The sequence below is a fragment of the Falco rusticolus genome, chromosome 2 (genome assembly GCF_015220075.1).
Source record: "Falco rusticolus isolate bFalRus1 chromosome 2, bFalRus1.pri, whole genome shotgun sequence".
Taxonomy (NCBI): Eukaryota; Metazoa; Chordata; class Aves; order Falconiformes; family Falconidae; genus Falco; species Falco rusticolus.
Window position 1 is genome coordinate 110,557,881 of NC_051188.1, and position 18,079 is coordinate 110,575,959.

An 18,079-nucleotide genomic window follows, 5' to 3' on the forward strand; every position below is an offset into this window, starting at 1 on the left:
GAAAGTGAATAAACTATCCTTTTAAGATTTGACAGTTACCTGTATTTCCAGGAATATAACAAATAGCAGTTACTTGATTCCACCTACTAATAGAAATTCCTTAGCAATACCTAATCAGGATATCATAACAGTAAGAATTTGTGAAGAGTCACACTGAAACACACTGTTATTCTACCTGAAGGTTGATAGTCATCCTGCTTACATGCACATGATACAATGACACAATTATTTAAGCTCCCCGCATTTGACCAGCTCTCATCAGCTATCACAGCAGAGCACAAAGGAATGAGCCAGCAGAAGCAATACTCTACCACAAACGTTATTGAGATTCTGTGTGATCTGCAATTATAGTGTCACTGCAATAACCATCATGAAAAGTAACACTACAGGTTGCAATTACAACCTGTTTGTTCCACTCATCTTATAACCACCCTAACTATTATTAAAAAAACTAACCACAAACAACCCCCACACCACACACTTCCCCTTCATAGCTGGAAAATAGAACAGAAAACAGGAAAAGGCTGACACTTCCCAGAAAAAGATGTAATCCAAGGTTTTGTCACAACCTCTAGAGGTGGTCTGCAAATCTTCACTCCATGTTTCCCTTTCCCTCTGCTCTCAAGGTCTCCCTTTTTCTTGGCTCTCGCTCCCATCCACCCTTTTTCTTCTTGTTGAGGCAATGTTGTTTTTTTAAAGTCTCAAAAAAAAGTTACTTAACAAGAATTTAAATCCATATTAGAATAGGCACTGCATGTGTATGTGTAGGAAATTCCACTGGCTTCTAACAAAATTTGCTTTGGCTGGATTATGAAAAGTAGAAGCAGCAAAGTATATTAGAATCTTGTGGTAGCATACGCAACAGTTACCCTCAACAGGCCACCATCTATCCAGGCTTCCAAGTCAGTAATTTTTGAAACATTAGATTTGAAATCTGACATCCTACACTGCAGACCAGCTTGTTTGCTAGGGATATTTTAGCATCTTTTAATATGTATCTGTCATTCAAATAAGGTCATACCTGTATCTTTTTAAAACCCCTAAAAAATTCAATTTTCATAATCTTGATACCTGAAGAATAGAGGAAGCAACAATAAAGCCAACAAAAAACATTGTACTTATATAGTACAATGCACACATATCAAGAAGTACTAGAAGAGAGCACAGTTTTTTCACCAGCTAGCAAGTTTTCTAAATGTGCTCGGGGAGGGAGGAAAAAAAAAAGACATCTGCACAGCCTGGCAAACACTTGGTAAGCAGCTGAGTTACAGACACTTATTTATAGCTAAATAAGCCCTCAAAGCTTCATTTTAACCCCCCCACACACACACATACAGTCCATAGTGTCTCATACGGCATGAACAAAAACAATGACACATCCCCCAGCTATACTTCCCACTTTATTCCATATCACAAAGGGACCTTTCCCAAGTTTACCTGTCAAGACCACAATTTTCTCTTTACTTCAGTTTCCTTAGTTTCTTTCATAGTTTACAAGTGGATCAGTTGATGAAAGAGTATCAATAGAAATAAAAGGAGAAAAGAAAATCTTAAGCCAAAGCTTCTAATGTAACAAATGATGCATGCATGTACAACACTAGTGCCATCTCTACTGTTTTCTAGATGCCTGTTTACAGCTTACAGGCTATTAGATTTTTATAATACTAGGTGAAAGCTCATACCCTACTGATTTTTGAGGTTTCTACAATACCTCTTCTCTTCTGTAGGGGAAAGCAAACCACAGCAGGAATATCACACTGATGAAGTGGAGCGACACCCAGAACACTCTTGACTTTAAATGTTTTTCATGTCCTTCCTTTCTACTTGGATAGACCTATTCATGAAGTCTCAGTCTTGGTTAGCCTATTCTGGACAAAGCTTTATAAAAAGCCAGTAAAGTCATTTACAAGCTGCAGGGGATTGAAGACCTTCTTTGCATGGACATTTGAGAATCAAAAACTTCAGCAAAACAGATTCAGGAAGCTAATCCACTAGAGACAGATATTAAAAACCGCAACACCCAATACCTCCACAAATAAACCTTTCTGGTTTAAAATAAATAAAAACACTCAGACATATGAAAAAAATTACTGATATATACCACTACAAACTATGAAATACATTACAAAACCAGCCACAAATCACTGTTTATTCCTACTCTTCTGTTACACAGTTTCTCTGCCACAAGAACTGTTGGTGCCTCAACACAACAACAACAACAAGCAGCTTATCCTCTTTTTTGCTCCTAATCATCACTTATGCTTTTGCATGATCAGGAACATCAAAGCTAGGGTTTGGAGCCATCATAAGAAAATTATATTTGTTTTTGCCATAAGGAAACAGATGTCAGCTTTCAACCACTCCAACAACGTGGTAAACAAGTTGATTTAGTAATTTTAAGGTTTTATGCCATTGTTTCTCTGACACAGTTCTGTTTTACCATCCTGCTCCAACTAGCAGCACTCACAGAGATACCAAAAGTAATGCTACTAAAAAAAAAAAAAAAACCAACAACCACAAAAACAAAAAACAAACACATAACAACGCACAGACAGAAAAAAAAAACCACCAAACCACAAACCAAAACACAAACATCAAAACACAGTACAAGCAATTTCAGGTCTTTATTTTCCTGTTTCTTCTCAACTAATCATCATGATGGCACTTGATTTATGGAACACCAAAGGCTAAAACATATACCCGTTCAACTCAACAATATGTATGTTTTGTGCTTGTATTAAATACTGTAACAGACATGATGGTAAGCAGCATGTTGTCTGATACCTATCCTAGAGTAATATTGACAGAATGAGTGCCAGAAAAGGTTCCAGAGTCTGAAAGCCTTCTCCCCTCTGACAAATCCCTGGACTTCTTACAGTTCCTGGCAGCCAACCCACACAGCCTGGAAAGATGAACATGAAAAACTTAGGAAACAGAATAAGGCAACAATACAACAAAGAATCTTGACTTTGTCAGAACATCTGTTGTTTTGAACACACAAGGACTGGACAGATAAAACAGTTTGGAAAACATCAAAAAGATACAAAAACCACTGCAGTTTACTGCTGTCCTCAGCACAGACTAAATGTTGTTGCTTCTATTAGACAAGCCTCATCAAGCATTTTAAGAAAACCTATCTGTGAAGGAATCTCAGCGGCATTTTTACGTATATGCTGCTGAACAAGGGTTAACAATACCAAGAGCAGCCTTTGCAACAAATGACCCACAGTAACTCGTAGAGCCAAATACCCAAAGTCCAATATGTTTCCTTTCAGTGAAGTCCACAAGTTGTAGAAGTGTGGTGTCAAAATTTGTACTTCAGTCAGTGACAGTAACATCTAAAGGACCTACACAGGTGTACCTAGAAGCTGTCTCTGACTTTACAAAATGTGAAGTTTAGTGTTATAAAACCAGGTTTACATTAGAAGTGCTTGTTAATGTATTAGCAAATGCTGCTCTCGAGCAATATCCTTTTTACTGCAAAAGTCCTTAGTGCAGATGCCATTAGACCAAGGAATTCATAACTACAAGGTTTTTTTGGGTTGGAGTGGGCACCACCACCAACCTGTATTATCAAAAGCATGCTCCTGCACCTATAAACTGTATTTACTGTACAATCACTTCTCCAACATTGTATGCTATACTGACAATGTCTTTCTGTGGACTTTCTACTTCAATACCTCTGTTTTTTGGTTTCCCTGCCAAGCAATGCAAAGATCAGCCAACCTACACCCCAGAACTGACCAAGCATTTTTGAGAAAACAGTTATAATTGAACAACTTTAACTGACAGGTACAGGATTTGCAGCAAACTATACTGATCCCGCTACGTAAAGACAAACAAGCTGTTCAAAGGCATATCTGGAAAAGAATCAGATCTTGACAGACTTGGCATTTCCTAGCTCTGCAGGGCCTGGGAGATGTTTCTGTCAAAAGTCATTATGGTCAAGGTGTTCTACAAGGACACTTAATGGACATAATTGCCACTTACAGTTACCTCCATTTTAAGTTGGAAACCACTCAAAGCCAACCATCGCTGTGGCTGAAAGCTCAGTCTGATGCCTACTTTGATGACAATACATTATTTATGATATTAGGGAAGGTGATGCCTTACATCTTGTTCTGCAGTTCAAAGCCCACATCTCAGATGAAGTTTTTGCTTCTGCTATTAAAGAAAGTGTGGGTTTTGTTTCTGTAATTGTTTCTACTATTTACTGTTAAGCAAAAACCCAAATAGCTTGGCCAAAATACACAATGGCTGATAGTCACACTCAAAGACATCAATCGTTATCTTATAATACTCAGTCCATAACTTCATGGTCCAAAAGAGATCCTATTCAGAAGGCAAAGATACTTTAATCCAGTCATTGTTATTGTGCAGTAACAACATTCCTGGTTTACTGGCTGTGCTAAAACAGTTGACATTCAAGCGCTGTTTAGGTCCAAATTTGCTAAATTTTCAAGAGAGAATAATCATTAGGTCTATTCAGGTACCTAACCTTTTAGTAAAGCTTTTCACGTCATTCTCACAATTCTCAAGTTGTAGCTGAAATACATATATCTCCATACACAAATTGACTGTGCTCTTCTTGGTTTTACCAGCTGTGGAACCTACAGACAACTTCTACCAGTTAAAGGTGTCAAGGACTAGGTTAACTTCTGTACTATGAGCACTATCTTTTCATCTGTTATCAGTCCATGGAAAAAGCAGCATACTGCTTTCTTCAGAAAAAGTGCATTTTTGAACAATCAGACCTATAGATTGAGTCTTCTGGTGCTGTTAAGAACTTTATAAGCATGAAGGAACTTGTATTTTTATCATGCAATCAAAAAAAGTTAAGATAAGCAGTTTAAGTTTAAACAATACATGCATGAAACCTGTTGAAACAAATTACACTGGAAGCCTTGCAGAAACATTGTATTTGAGGAGCTGGTGGCATTGAACAGACCCTTATCTGCTCTGTTGGGCCTCATACTTTTGGCCTGAGAAGCCTGAACGTTAGCATCAGTAGCCAGACACTGCACAGGAACCAGCTAGAGTGTCCCATGCCAGTCTGTAAGGACAAAATTTATGTGAAACTACAGTATTATCACTCTATAGATTGTCTGGTAGGTAACATCTCCAACCTCCCCCAGTTCTTGCCCTCATTCTGCAAACTTCAGCTTTTTATCCATGATCTACCTTAGGAACAGGAAAAAAATACACAATCATAAATTACTCTTTTATACACTGACTTTATAATCCAAGGCCCCTTTTCTAAAAAAAAAAAAAAACAAAACAACAAAACCCACAACCTCATGGCAGCTAACCCTGAACTTCCGAGGAAAGCTCTGCATACACCTACCATCAAGATCATGTGGCACCTAAAACTGTGAGGGCAGGGGAGGAAGATGAAGAGGTTGTCTACAATTTTGAGGTGGTTTTATTTACATTAATTTACAATGTTTAAGTTTATTAAGATTAATAATAAATAATCAGATTTATGAAGTCATACATTTATTTTAGGATAACAAGAATTAGCTAGAAAAAGATTTTCTGTCCAGAATTTTTTGATGATACAAAGGAAACCCAAAGAAGTTTAGCAAGCAAATCTAAATGCTAACAACTGTTTAGAATTTTCTGTCTGAAAGAACCAATCACTGTAATCACATTCAAATTACATCACAATAGCATTACTATTAAAAAATCTGTTTGCTGCTCTTTTAAAAAAAAAGACTGTTAGGAGCCTGTTTCTTTGGGGTTTTTTTCTTAAATACTTTCCAATTGTTGTAAACAGGACTAAAATAAAGCAGCAATTATTTAAAAAAAGCTTTAAAGTGTTTATAAAATTAAGCATCAAGGAACTTGCTCTTATTAGAAAACTCATATCAAATATGCCATAGACTAAGTCAATGAGTTGCATAAGCCAGTTAAACTTGCGAATGAACCTCAATGGAGGCTGTACATACACATGCTACCTAGAAAGACCTCCGAAAAAAACTCTGTGTGTATATACACTTGTGCATTAAGTACATAAAGTGCAATTAATAAAGATATTTTATGTATTTTCCCCAAAAGCTATAAAGGAAGCTGTACAGCAAAGGAGAAGCTAGATTTCACACTCAAATCAAAAACTTTTACACCACTGAAAGCTAAGATGCAACTACCTACCTTGAATTTTGCACAAAGAAACAGCTACCTAATGTTCATCAAGTGACATCATCTCCACACAGCCCAGGTACAAGCCTTTCTTTAAAAATCTTCAGGGATCCCCTCTTCTTCCCCCTGCCCCTCCCCCCCCCCCTTCTTTTTATTGGGGATGGAGGGGGCTAAGGGGGAGGGGAAAAAAACCACAACCCTTTCTGATACTGTCACCTGTATGAAAACGCTACCTTAAGGCAGCAATGCCTGTTTCAATTTGCTTTCTTCAAGAAAGGGAAAAAGCCACTTGAACAACAGTTCATAGCTAAATGCTGTTTTGCTAGTCTGCTGTCTCTCTCCCATCCCTTTGGAGTTTGCCAATGAAAACATTATTTTTCTACTGGTGCTACATGCTGAAATTAGTTCAGTATCTCACAAGTACCTGCTGTTGTTCAAAACAACTGCTAGCCAGTGGCAAGAAAGTAGCCCAGAGCTGAACAAAGAAGGAAGCACAGGGGCAAAGAGGCTAGCACCCTAACTGAAAAAAAACAGGGGCAAGCAGATATGACTATTTAGCTTCCTAAAGACCAGACAAAAGGGACAAGATAGTACAGCCATCATACTACTTGCAAGATGAAAAATTCAAAATTATTGCTACACTGGTTATTTTTTTAAGCTATATTTTTCTAAACCACTTCCTCTTCAAGTGAGAATGAAAAATTTACAGAACACATCTGATCCCTACTGAAAGAAAGGGAAATGAAACACCTTTCCCAACTGACTATGCTTCACTGGAAAACTTCATATACATGTTCATAGAGTCCATGCCACTGGTAATATGACAGTACTGGACACATACTATTTACTCCATCTATTGAACTTGAAAGATAAGATAATCCATGAGCTTTCCAAAGATCAAGTAAAAGTTTGGGAGTACATGGCAACTGAGAGAGAGGATGCTTGTTCAGACAGTAGATTTGAGTCACCTGGCTCATTCAGCATGCCAGTTTTACCCTGTTCTCCACTACTTTAACATTTTCATAAAAAAAAACAACAACAACAAAAAAAAAAGATGCAGTCTAAACAGACCCTGAAGTTGTAAAGCATGTCTTTTTTTTTTTTTTTTTTTCAGCTATGTTCCCTCCTTTCTTCCAAAGCCAGGGTTTTCCCCCATTTCTCTCATATTTTTTCTAGGGACAGTAAGGCAGTGGAGAGTGGCAATTGCAGAAGGGTGGGACTAAGATGATGTAACATCAGATGGTAAGTCCAAGCAAAATACGAACCGAGGAAGTATCTAGGAACTGAGAAAAAAAGCTTTTATTTGCATTAAGTTCTTACCTTTATGTACAAAGTATACAGACTGTGATATTTCCATCAGTTCTTCCTAATTTTTGCTTCTCAAAAAAGGTGGATTTTAGCTTTAACCTTTGGAAAGTCCCTTCACCAGCTCCTGTCCCAACCCACTGCATCTACTATTTCACAAATGCTTCTATGTGGAGTCATTGCTACTGTTTGCGTAACAATACAAAGCTATTGTGCAAGTATTTACAACCGGCATGCTACCCAAATTTTCTCTGAAAAGTTGGCACACCAAAGCAGTATGCAGCACTTCATATTTCTATTACACTTTAACAATTTCCTAGAGGAGTGGCATTTGGCAGGAAGAACTGTTTATGTAGGACAAATTAAATCTTGCTGAAAGTGATCAAAGATTCATAATTTCAAAATGAGCTGCATAAGTCTTGGAATGGAAAGAACTAATTAACTTACGGCTTACCAACCCCTGTCAAACCAGAAACATTTATACTGTGGGTATTTACCACAGCAGGTATCAAACAATTATGTTAACAGTAAGACTTGCCTGCATAAACAGGGATGTCCAAGGGCATTTTAGACAGTGTAAAATACCCAAATTATCTGCTTAAGCCTAGCACATATAACAGAATTTAATAAACTATTTTTTTTTTTTTTTTTTTGCTGGGATAGCAGGTACAGTACAATCAGGTTGCCCCCTAAAGCTGCTAAAATGAGCTGCTGACTCCTATGTTTATGCAACGAACTCATTCTAGATGGGCTATTTCCAAACAGCTGTGGTAGTGCAGTGTGTTTTCATTTAAAACACAGAGTAACTCAGCATGATTTTAAGAGGAGTCTTTCAGATTATTCCCCCTTGGCCCTCCCACCTTTCCTCCAAAGCATCTTATCAAATGTTTATACATCCAATAGCTTAGATCTCATGATGTCATCACACTCACATGTGACCATAGGGAATACCTGGAGGCACACATCCTGCACATGCATGTACCCTGCCTATCAGTGTCACACTAGAAAAAAAGAGTGCCCTCAAAGCATAAGTCTGACTCCACACACACTGCTGGCATAGAGTTCAGCAACCATATAATGCATTGTTTTGTCAAAAAAAATCTCCACACAAACTGTAATAAAACTACCTACATCTATTTGTGATCAGCACTAGAAGTTTATTGTCCACTTGTCCCAATACAATGCCTCCTAAAGGGCCTTCTCTATCAGCTCCCTCTTGAAAAGGATGAGTGCAAATGAAGGTCAGACACTAAACATTGCCCAATAACAGCAAAATAAATCTCCTCCAGTCGCAAATCTTTGCAATGTTATTTAACTACGCTTTGAGATCAGCAAAGTCTGTCTGTGTATGTTAGCTTACCCACATTTCTATAAGCCTTTTCTTGACCAAAAAGGTAGGGGGTTGTTTGGTTTTGAGTGGGAGGAATTAAAGAAGAAACACTCATCAAATTGAAGTCCACACTCTCATGAGGTAATACTTTAGTAGGATTTCTCCACTTTTCTACTCCTACCATAAAGGACATCATCCTTACTTCAGTGTCTCATACCAGCATCACCTGGAAGTGAGAGGACCCAGAGGTCCAACCTCCCTTTAAGAACTGTGGAACACACAAATGGAGACAAATCACTTAATGAACACAAGACTAGTTCAAGTAACCAGGGCTGAAACTCACATTTTCTATGCCATGAACTATACACTTAGAAGTTAATTTTGTGTGACCCAGCATCACTCAATTCCTTTTGCAGATCTAGGCTACTTGTTTCTTTTAACTTAGCATAACCTTTTAGCAGTGGTACCCCTACATTGCAGAGAGTAGGTCCACCCTTACTGGAATGTCATGCCCCACTGAAATTATTTTCTCTCCCTATCACTAAGCTCAAGGGTGGACATGCTAGCACAAAGCCAGGCAACACAAAAAAACAGAACAGCAAGGATATGAAGGAACCACAATCATATTATGCCTGGGCAACAGCTCCAAAGAAAAAAGGAGGGCGTCAAATAGAAAGCATTAGAGCTACCACTACCTTCAAGTAATATCAGTCAACAGAATCAGAGCTGCATGATTAAAGAAACTGTCAGTAAGGCTTGGTTTTGGTTTTGAGTTTTGGTGGTTCTGTTTGGGGTGGTTTTTTGTTTTTTGTTTTGTTTTTTGTTTTTTTTTTTTTTTTGGGGGGGGGGGGTTATAAGTATACCAAGAGATAGGTTAAAATAAATGTAGCATTAGAAATATCCAGATTAACAGAACAGTTTCAAGATGTTCACATAAGTGAACTGCTTTGCCTGGGTCATTAGACAGATCTTCAGATATCTACTCCAAGAGCTCAAGGGCCTACACTAGAATTGAATCACAACAGCTGCCCAGGTAACGCTCATTGGTAAGGTGCTTCCAACAGCAACATGAGGCAAAACAGACTGTTCTGTGCAGCTTGGAGGCCTGTTCTTCACAGCACAGCCAGGAATTGCCACTAATAACCGGCCTTCAATGTGTTAACATGAGGTGCTCTAAGAATGTCAAATAAATTGTCAGGTACTTGGGGAAGAAGCAACCATACTATAGCTAAAACCTTTTTCTTTTTTGCAGAATAATGTTTTCTTCCAGAGGAAAACTCATATTTTAAACATTTTAAATACAAAAATCTGATCTTGTCGCACTTGACACACTGCCTTAAGACTTTATATTCTTTTTAAGTTAATGAAGCAGAGTTTCAGAACTACAAAGTAAACTGAAGCATGAATGAGAGGTTTTAGATCTCTGACACTGCACAAGTGAAAAGGAGCTTCTTTTGTAGAAGCCAGAAGATGAAGGAGCAGCTACAATTAGAAGGCATAGTGGGAGTTAATAGAAGGTAACAGGGAGACTGAGAGGCAAGAGTAGTGTGTATACATAAATAGTGAAACTGAACAGGGGAAGAAAAGCATCTTCATGCAATAGGATGCTGACTTAAGACAATCCTCCACAACAAGAACACCTTCTTTACAGCTTAGAAGTATTAAAGAAACACACACAATTACTTGAATTTAAAGTATTCAGCAAGACAAGGCTTTTCCTCACTATTATAGTGAGACAGTAATTAGATTCCTGGTCACATAATCTATTTTTTAAAAATTCTGGGCAAATTCTCAGAGCCCATTCAACATTCTCAGACATGCTAACACTGTGTAATAGAGCTGAGGGGGCCTCCACTCAGCTTTTCAAAGAGTACTTAGCATGAATACATACAGAGGCAACTGCCTGGCTAACAAAAAGCAATTACCTGCATCCTAATACTTCCCTGCCTTTTTGTAAAGCTAGCAGCTATTAAGACAATTGCCAACTTGAATCTTTCAATGAGGACTATGACCAGATACACATATACTACATGCACACTGTCCTATGTAACTACTTCCTCACAGACTTAAAGTTATCAGTGATGCAGTCAGCTGTGCTTGTCAGGGTTACTAATCCCAATGCACAAGAGCACACCAGACAACTATAATGCAGAAGCATATATCCCATTAAACTGATAGGTATTGGTTTCTATAGGGCTCTTAAAATCATTCTGAGTAGTCCAGCAGAAGTCAATGCCATCAAAAAAAAAAAAAAAAAAGGAAAAAAAAGAAAAATACAGCAGTGTATGACATTGTTTTTCGTGGACATTCAGTTTCACATGCCCAATACAGCAGCCTGTATGAGGCAGAAAAGGAAAATCCCGTTTTTCTACGTTAGAATCATGGCTCCCTACACAGATGACACACAGTAGTTGTGTTAATTCTGTGACAGATCTTACTCCAGCCTTTCCCACTTCCTGTCATCATCTAAAACTGGGATTCCACCTGGGTCACTCTTCAACTTTCATTCCCAAACTTGCCAGACCCCAATAGCTGCCTTCCTACTTAGTCTTACTGAACCCAACTCAACACCTTTTCATTTTCAATACCTCAGTCAAGTACCCACAACTGTGCACCTCTTAAAATAAGAAGAGGGGAAAAAAAAAAAAAAAAAGCAGAACCATCAAAAAGCAAAAAGCTGCAGTAATGTGGTATTACGTAGACACGAACAGAAAAATGGCAAGTACTTCCCTTTTGTAAGAGTGGAGGGGTCTAAGAACACTACCAGGAACCTATGAAATAACTGACAGACATCTTTTTAATTGATCTAGCTACAAAAGCTACAGAGTAGATGTTCCTGTCTTCTCAACCAAAAACTCACCAAAACTTCAGAAGAAATGGGACATCCTCTCTCTCCCTCAACCCATACCGACAACCAAGAACTATGGCCAGTATTCTGCCTAGCTGAACAAATCAGTGTCCTGTTTGAAGGTTTAATCAAGATAAAGACTGAAGCTGTGCACTGGTACATTTTCACCTATTTACTCTATAAATTGAACGGGTAAAAAAGAAAAGCTTTCACTGAGTATTGTGTAGTCAGTACATTACAGAGGCAGTTGCAGAGGCTGGTAAAATATAATAAGCCACGCATGTTGTTATAGCAGAAAATTCTAATGGGCAGCACTTTCTAACACCAGTTTGTAACTCCATAAAATGCAATTACACCGCAGGCATTAATGGTTTTAATTGAACCAATTATGTTCTAAGAGGTAAAAGACTAAAAATACATACTAAATTATACAAAGTCTTTAGCCTAAATAACACTTGGGAGTTAACAAAATACTTGCGCGAAAACGTTATCACAGATGGTCAAACAGTGTAGCACAGTGATACCCTATGCAAACACTCATCACTTGTGGGTTTTTTTCTTTGTTTGTTTGAAGTAGATTCTTATTTTAAGCTCTGAATAGTGTGTGTTTGGGTCAAGGCTGAATGGTTCACTATATATACACTGGAAGGATGTAGCCCCTCACCAAAGAAAATACCACACAGACACTCAGGGTCAAATTGAGGTATTCAGAGAAAGAAAAAAAATACCAATTTCTGTTTTCCCCATGAATACCATTTGCAACAATATGCCTATGCATGACAAAGAACGGAAGAGGGAATGTGACCAGACATCTCCTTCTTCCCACTTGTCACGCATTTAACTATGGTAGTCCATACTCCATGCTTAGAACTTAACTAGGTCCTGCCATTTAATTTTAGGCATGACTTCTTTAGAGAAACACTTTGTTCCCACCAGAGCACCCATTCAGTGTTTCTCAAAGATTAAAAAAAAAAAGAAAAAAAAAAAAAAAACAATGGAAGAAAGTGAACTGTGTAAAGCAGGAAGCTCAAACTTCACAAGATGTTAAAGGAGACAGTCTTTGAAACCAAAAGGAAAATTTTTAGAACTTGAGGCAACATCATGATTCATTCCATCATTAATCTGGTAATTCTTAAATTGAATCACAGTAATTACACTACACTGGAGAACCCAGGCTGATGTTTAACATCCCCCTCTGGCCAAAATAAAGAAAAATAAAAGAATGTGCAAAGATCTCAGTATTAGGCATTCTGCCATGTAGACATGGTCACTGTCCCTGGGGTGAAGTGGCACAGCACAGGGTAGGAGAGGTGGGTGTGAACTTCAGCGAGGTAGGCCTGCACCTGCTCAAGGCAGAGGCAAGTAAGGACAAGCTAAAGCCTCTGTAGAAAGCCAGCTTCTTGTTCCTGGTCTGTCTTCTACTACCTCTGGCACATAAGGTAGGGTCAGAGAAAGCTGAGTTTCTGGGGACTAGAGATGAAAAAGCTAACACGAGGGGGCATGGGTTGTTGATCTCCACTTACAGTCTTAAGCTATCTAAAGAGACAGGTAATGGAGGGACAGTGCCCAGAGCAAAGAATGAGCCAGGCTCTCCTCCAAGGCACACGGCAAAAAAAGAGCAGAAGTAACAGATGAAGTTGCAGCAAGGGCAGTTATAGTATTAAAAAAGAAATTTGCACCATGATAGTAGCCAAACCAGGGAGAAACTGCCAAAGGAGGCTGTGGAAGTGCATTCTCAGAGACCTAGCACAACCCAACAAACCCCTGGGCAACTCAATCCAACACCAGAAATGGCCCTGCTTTGAGTGTGAGAATCCATCGTAATCAAGTTGACTGTGCATCCTACAAGAGTCATGTATAAACAGCCATAAAATTTTCCACTAGCAATAATCTGGCTGTACTAACACAGTGCTATGGATAAAACTGCAGCCAGGCTCAAAAAGGGTGAGTTAACAACATGCCGATGTCACTGCCAAGAACAGACCCTAAATCTTTCATTCCCCCTCCCTTTTATAGAAGAACATACCGTTACTAAGCAAGACAAAGGAAGGACTAATTTTATGTTTCTGCACAAGGCACAGTATAATGATGTCAACAGACAAATGTTTAAAAAGCTTTGTTTCTCAAGCATTCTTAATCCTCTGGTCAAAATCCCCGATTTTTATTTCTCTAGGCAATACATGGTATGATAGCTATAAGCTACAAAATTCCTATCAGTCCTTAAATATTTTCTTTAATATTAAAGGAAGGTAAAGATCACTGCACATTATTAAGAAGGAATTTAGACTACTACCGAAAAAGTACCCATACACACTGTATTTGATTAAGTTTGTTTTACTCCTTTCCCAAAGCTTCCTAATCCAAGCAAGTAAAACACTTTTGATGCTACAGGGTGCCAGGCACAACAGCTGCCTCGTGTCCCCTTCACCAGGAACACCTCAACCTTCTGAACTGACAGACCACCTGTATCTTTGTTGTTTAAACTATCCAAATGGCAAAAAATGCCACTGGACAGGCGTATCAGGAACAACGTTAGATAGAGAAAACCAGCCAGTGGTATCAGAAGAGATTACTTGTTCAGCAGTTGAGTGGCATCACTTCTATCCAGTTTTCCTACTCTACAAGAGTAAATGAATTGCTAATACTAAGTATGTATTAAGAATTAGTCCTTCTGCCCTGCCCATGATAAGGCCATGGCAAACAGTTGACAGCTAATACACAGGTTTGCTTAACAGCACATATTCCTGGTTCCTTCATCACAGCCTTTCCTACACTATATGTGGGATACACCTGATCCATTGGGTTACTTAATGACAGGCCCCACAAATGCATGATCAAGTTCATGCATTTACAATAATTATTACCTTTCTAGAGGCATACGAGTTTACTGCCAGTAGGATTTAAGATTAGTAGCTGCAACTTCACTCTGTACATACACTTGAAGCTCCAAAGGTAAATATATTTACATGTATTTCTGCTTCTAGACAGCTTGCCAGGTTTTTCTGCTTTGTACTTTTTCTTCAAGGATTAGTTATGCAAGTGTCATATCATTATGTAACTGTATTAATCATGGAATTGTTTAAGCTGGAAAAGACCTAAGAGCAAATCCAACCATATCCACATAGCATTCAACTCAGACTGCTTTCATTTTTAACTACCATCTCAAAAAGGGGCCAGGAAAGACACACAACAGAGGATCAGACAAGTGGACCACATTCATACAATGACCAGTTAAACACATCATGATCCTTCAGCCTAGGACAAAGATCACCTAGCTCCACACTGCTCAGGATTTCACAGACACAGTGAACAAAGTTGTGCAGGGCTGCTGACCGCCTCCTCCAGTACAAGAATTAAAAAAAAAATAAGCAAAACCCATATACTAGAGACCCCAGAGAACTGGCTCTTCACACATGCAGCAACGAGGCTGCAAAACTCCTTTCTCCTGGGCACTCCTGATGCAAGACCTCTAGACAAAAATGCACCTCAAGCTATTAAATACAGATTGAATCACAATTCATGGAAGCTAGGATGAGCACTGCATGGATACACCAACAGGTATTTCCCTGTGCTTATACTCCTCCTCCTTGGCACTCTCTACCATCCACAGGATAAAAGACAGGACAGGCTTGTTGTTTGGGCGTAGAATAAGACATTCAGTTTATCACAGGTTGTCACAAAAGTTTTCCTTCAAACTACCTAACAGTATACACGGTTCCACAGTATTCTATGTTAATTAACCAGTTTGAGGTTCAGAAGCCAGGAAGGGACAAGATACAAACAGGATCATCTGAACTTCTGTGGTCAAGATGGATGAACCTCATAAGTACACAAAAGTTTTGCAAACTCACTGTGTTCAGCACAGCTGTACTATCCTCAGAAATACAAACACCATCATCCAGTACCCTCAGGGTACTCAGCCCCCTGAGCTGGAAGTCTGAGACAAGGAGCAGAATGAAGTCCCCATATTCCAGAAGGAAACAGTTAGTGGCCTGCTGCTCCACTTGGACACTCACAAGTCTACAGGACCAGATGGGATCCACACGAGGGTACTGAGGGAGCTGGTGAAGGAGCTCACCAAGCCACTCCCCATCATTTATCAACAGTCCTGGCTAACTGGGGAGGTCCCAGCAGGCTGGAGGTTAGCCAATGGGAAGTGCATCTACAAGGAGGAGGATTCGGGAAACTACAGGCCTGTCAGCCTGACCTAAGTGCCAGGAAAAGTTATGGAACCGATTACCCTGAGTGCCATCATATCAGGCCCAGCCAGCATGGGTTTATGAAAGGCAAGTCCTGCTTGACAAACATGATCTCCTTCTGCAAAAAGACGACCCACCCAGTGGGCAAAGGAAAGGCTGTGGATGCTTTTCTACCTGGACTTCAGTAAAGCCTTTGACATGGTCTCCCACAACATTCTCCTGAATAAACCGTCTGCTCAGGGCTTGGATGGGTGTACTCCACACTGGGTAAAAAGCTGGCTGGATGGCCAAGTCCAAAGAGCGGTGGTGAATGGAGTTACATCCAGCTGGTGGCCGGTCATAAGTAGCACCCCCAGGGCTCAGAGCTGGGGCCAGTTCTGTTTAATATCTCTATTGATGATCTGGACAAGGAGATTGAGTGCACCCTCAGTTTGCAGATGACACCAAGTTTGGTGGTGCAGTGTTGATATCCTTGAGGGCAGGAGGCTCTGCAGAGGGATCTGGACAGGCTGGACTGATGGGCCGAGGCCAACTGTATGAGGTTCAACAAGGCTCAGTGCTGGGTCCTGCACCTGGGTCATAATCACCCTACCCAATGCTATGAGCTTTGGGCAGAGCAGCTGGAAAGCTGCCTGGAGGAAAAGGACCTGGGAATGCTGGCTGAACATAAGCCAGCAGTGTGCCCAGGTGGCCAAGAAGGCCAACAGCACCCTGGCTTTTATCTGAAACATTGTGGCCAGCAGGACAAAGGAAATTATTACTCCCCTGCACTCAGCACTGGTGAGGCTGCACCTTGAACACTGTGTTCAGTTTTGGGCCCCTCACTAGAAGAGGGATGTAGAAGTGCTGGAGCATGTCCCAAGAATGCTTTGCAGGTTCTGGTGAAGGATCTAGATTACAAGTCTTAGGACAAGTGGCTAGGGGAACTGGAGTTTAGCCTGGAGAAAAGGGAGGCTCAGGGGGGACCTTATTATGCTCTACAACTACCTAAAAGGAGGCTGTAGGCAGCTGGGGGTAGGTCTCTTCTCCCAAATAAAAAGTGACAGGAGAAGAGGAAACAGCCTCAAGTTATGCCAGGGGAGGTCTACATTGGATATTAAGAAAAATTTCTTCACTGAAAGGGTAGTCAAGCATTGGAACAGCTGCCCAGGGAGGCAGTAGAATCACCATCCCTGAAGGTGTTTAAGAAACACATAGATGTGGTGCTTAGGGACATAGTTTAGTGATAGACTTGGCAGTCCTCAGTTAGCAGTTGGACTTAATGATCTTAAAGGTCTTTTCCACCCTAAAAAAAAAATAATCTATGATTCTATCATCAATGTGACCATTTATATGGCAAGCACATTTGGAAAGCCCAAATACTCTAATAAATGGCTTTATTAAGAGCCAGAGCCACCCACTTATTCCTTCCTACGCTCAGGCACCTCACTGGAAGAATTAAGTGTTTTACAGCACTGCATACATTACCCACGCTTGCCAGGAATCATTGTTTAAACCACTACACTATTCTATCATTAAGAGATTACATTTCAGAAAATGCTGTGTAAATCTAGTAGTTTACCAAATCCTTAATCCCATTTTACATGATCTAGCCTTACCACTATTCTCTGCCAGAACCCAACAGGACACCTGGTAACATGAAACCAAAAGCACTGTGTAATACAGTAAAGGAAAAAAAAAAAAAAAAAATCAAAATCCCTTTTGCTTCTCTCCCACATACACAGACTTTTCCAGACTTCTGGGATACAGGGCACTGGTCAGTACTAGAGTTTTGATTATCAGGGGACCGGTAGTGAAACACAACATAGAAAGTTGCACCATAAAAGCTCCCAATTACGGTTTTCAAACGGCCGGTGAGGCTTTAGCAGTTTCTCAAGGCCGGCAGTTCTGCTGGGCAGGACGCAGGTCGCCTCTGCCCGAGCTGCTGCTGGCAGGCTCTCGCCCAGGCCTGCTGCCCGTCCTGGTCAGAGGGTTGGTGTCGCAGCTGCCGGCGAGAGGGAAAAAAAAAAAATGAAAAAAAAAAAAAATGTTCACACTGGCAACCTGAAACCACCCTAACGCACACTGTCATCGGTTGGAGGTCTGCGAACAGCTGAGTTAGGGATTTAGGGATCTCTCCAAAAACGCACCTAAAGGAAAATTCTCCAGAAAGAGGTGGTTCAGGAGCAGTTTATTTACAGGTTCTGGCAGCTGGATTTAAAACCGTTTTTACTAGCGACAGCGGTTCGGCTAAAACACCCTCATCAGCGGCCCCCGGCG

At 40.0% G+C, this 18,079-nt stretch overlaps 1 protein-coding gene across 2 annotated transcripts in view; it reads right to left on the reverse strand.

The window, feature by feature from the left end:
• GBE1 (1,4-alpha-glucan branching enzyme 1) overlaps positions 1-18,079 on the reverse strand; it is a 167,222-nt gene that overhangs the window by 148,346 nt on the left and 797 nt on the right. The gene's annotated exons all lie outside the window — the stretch shown is intronic.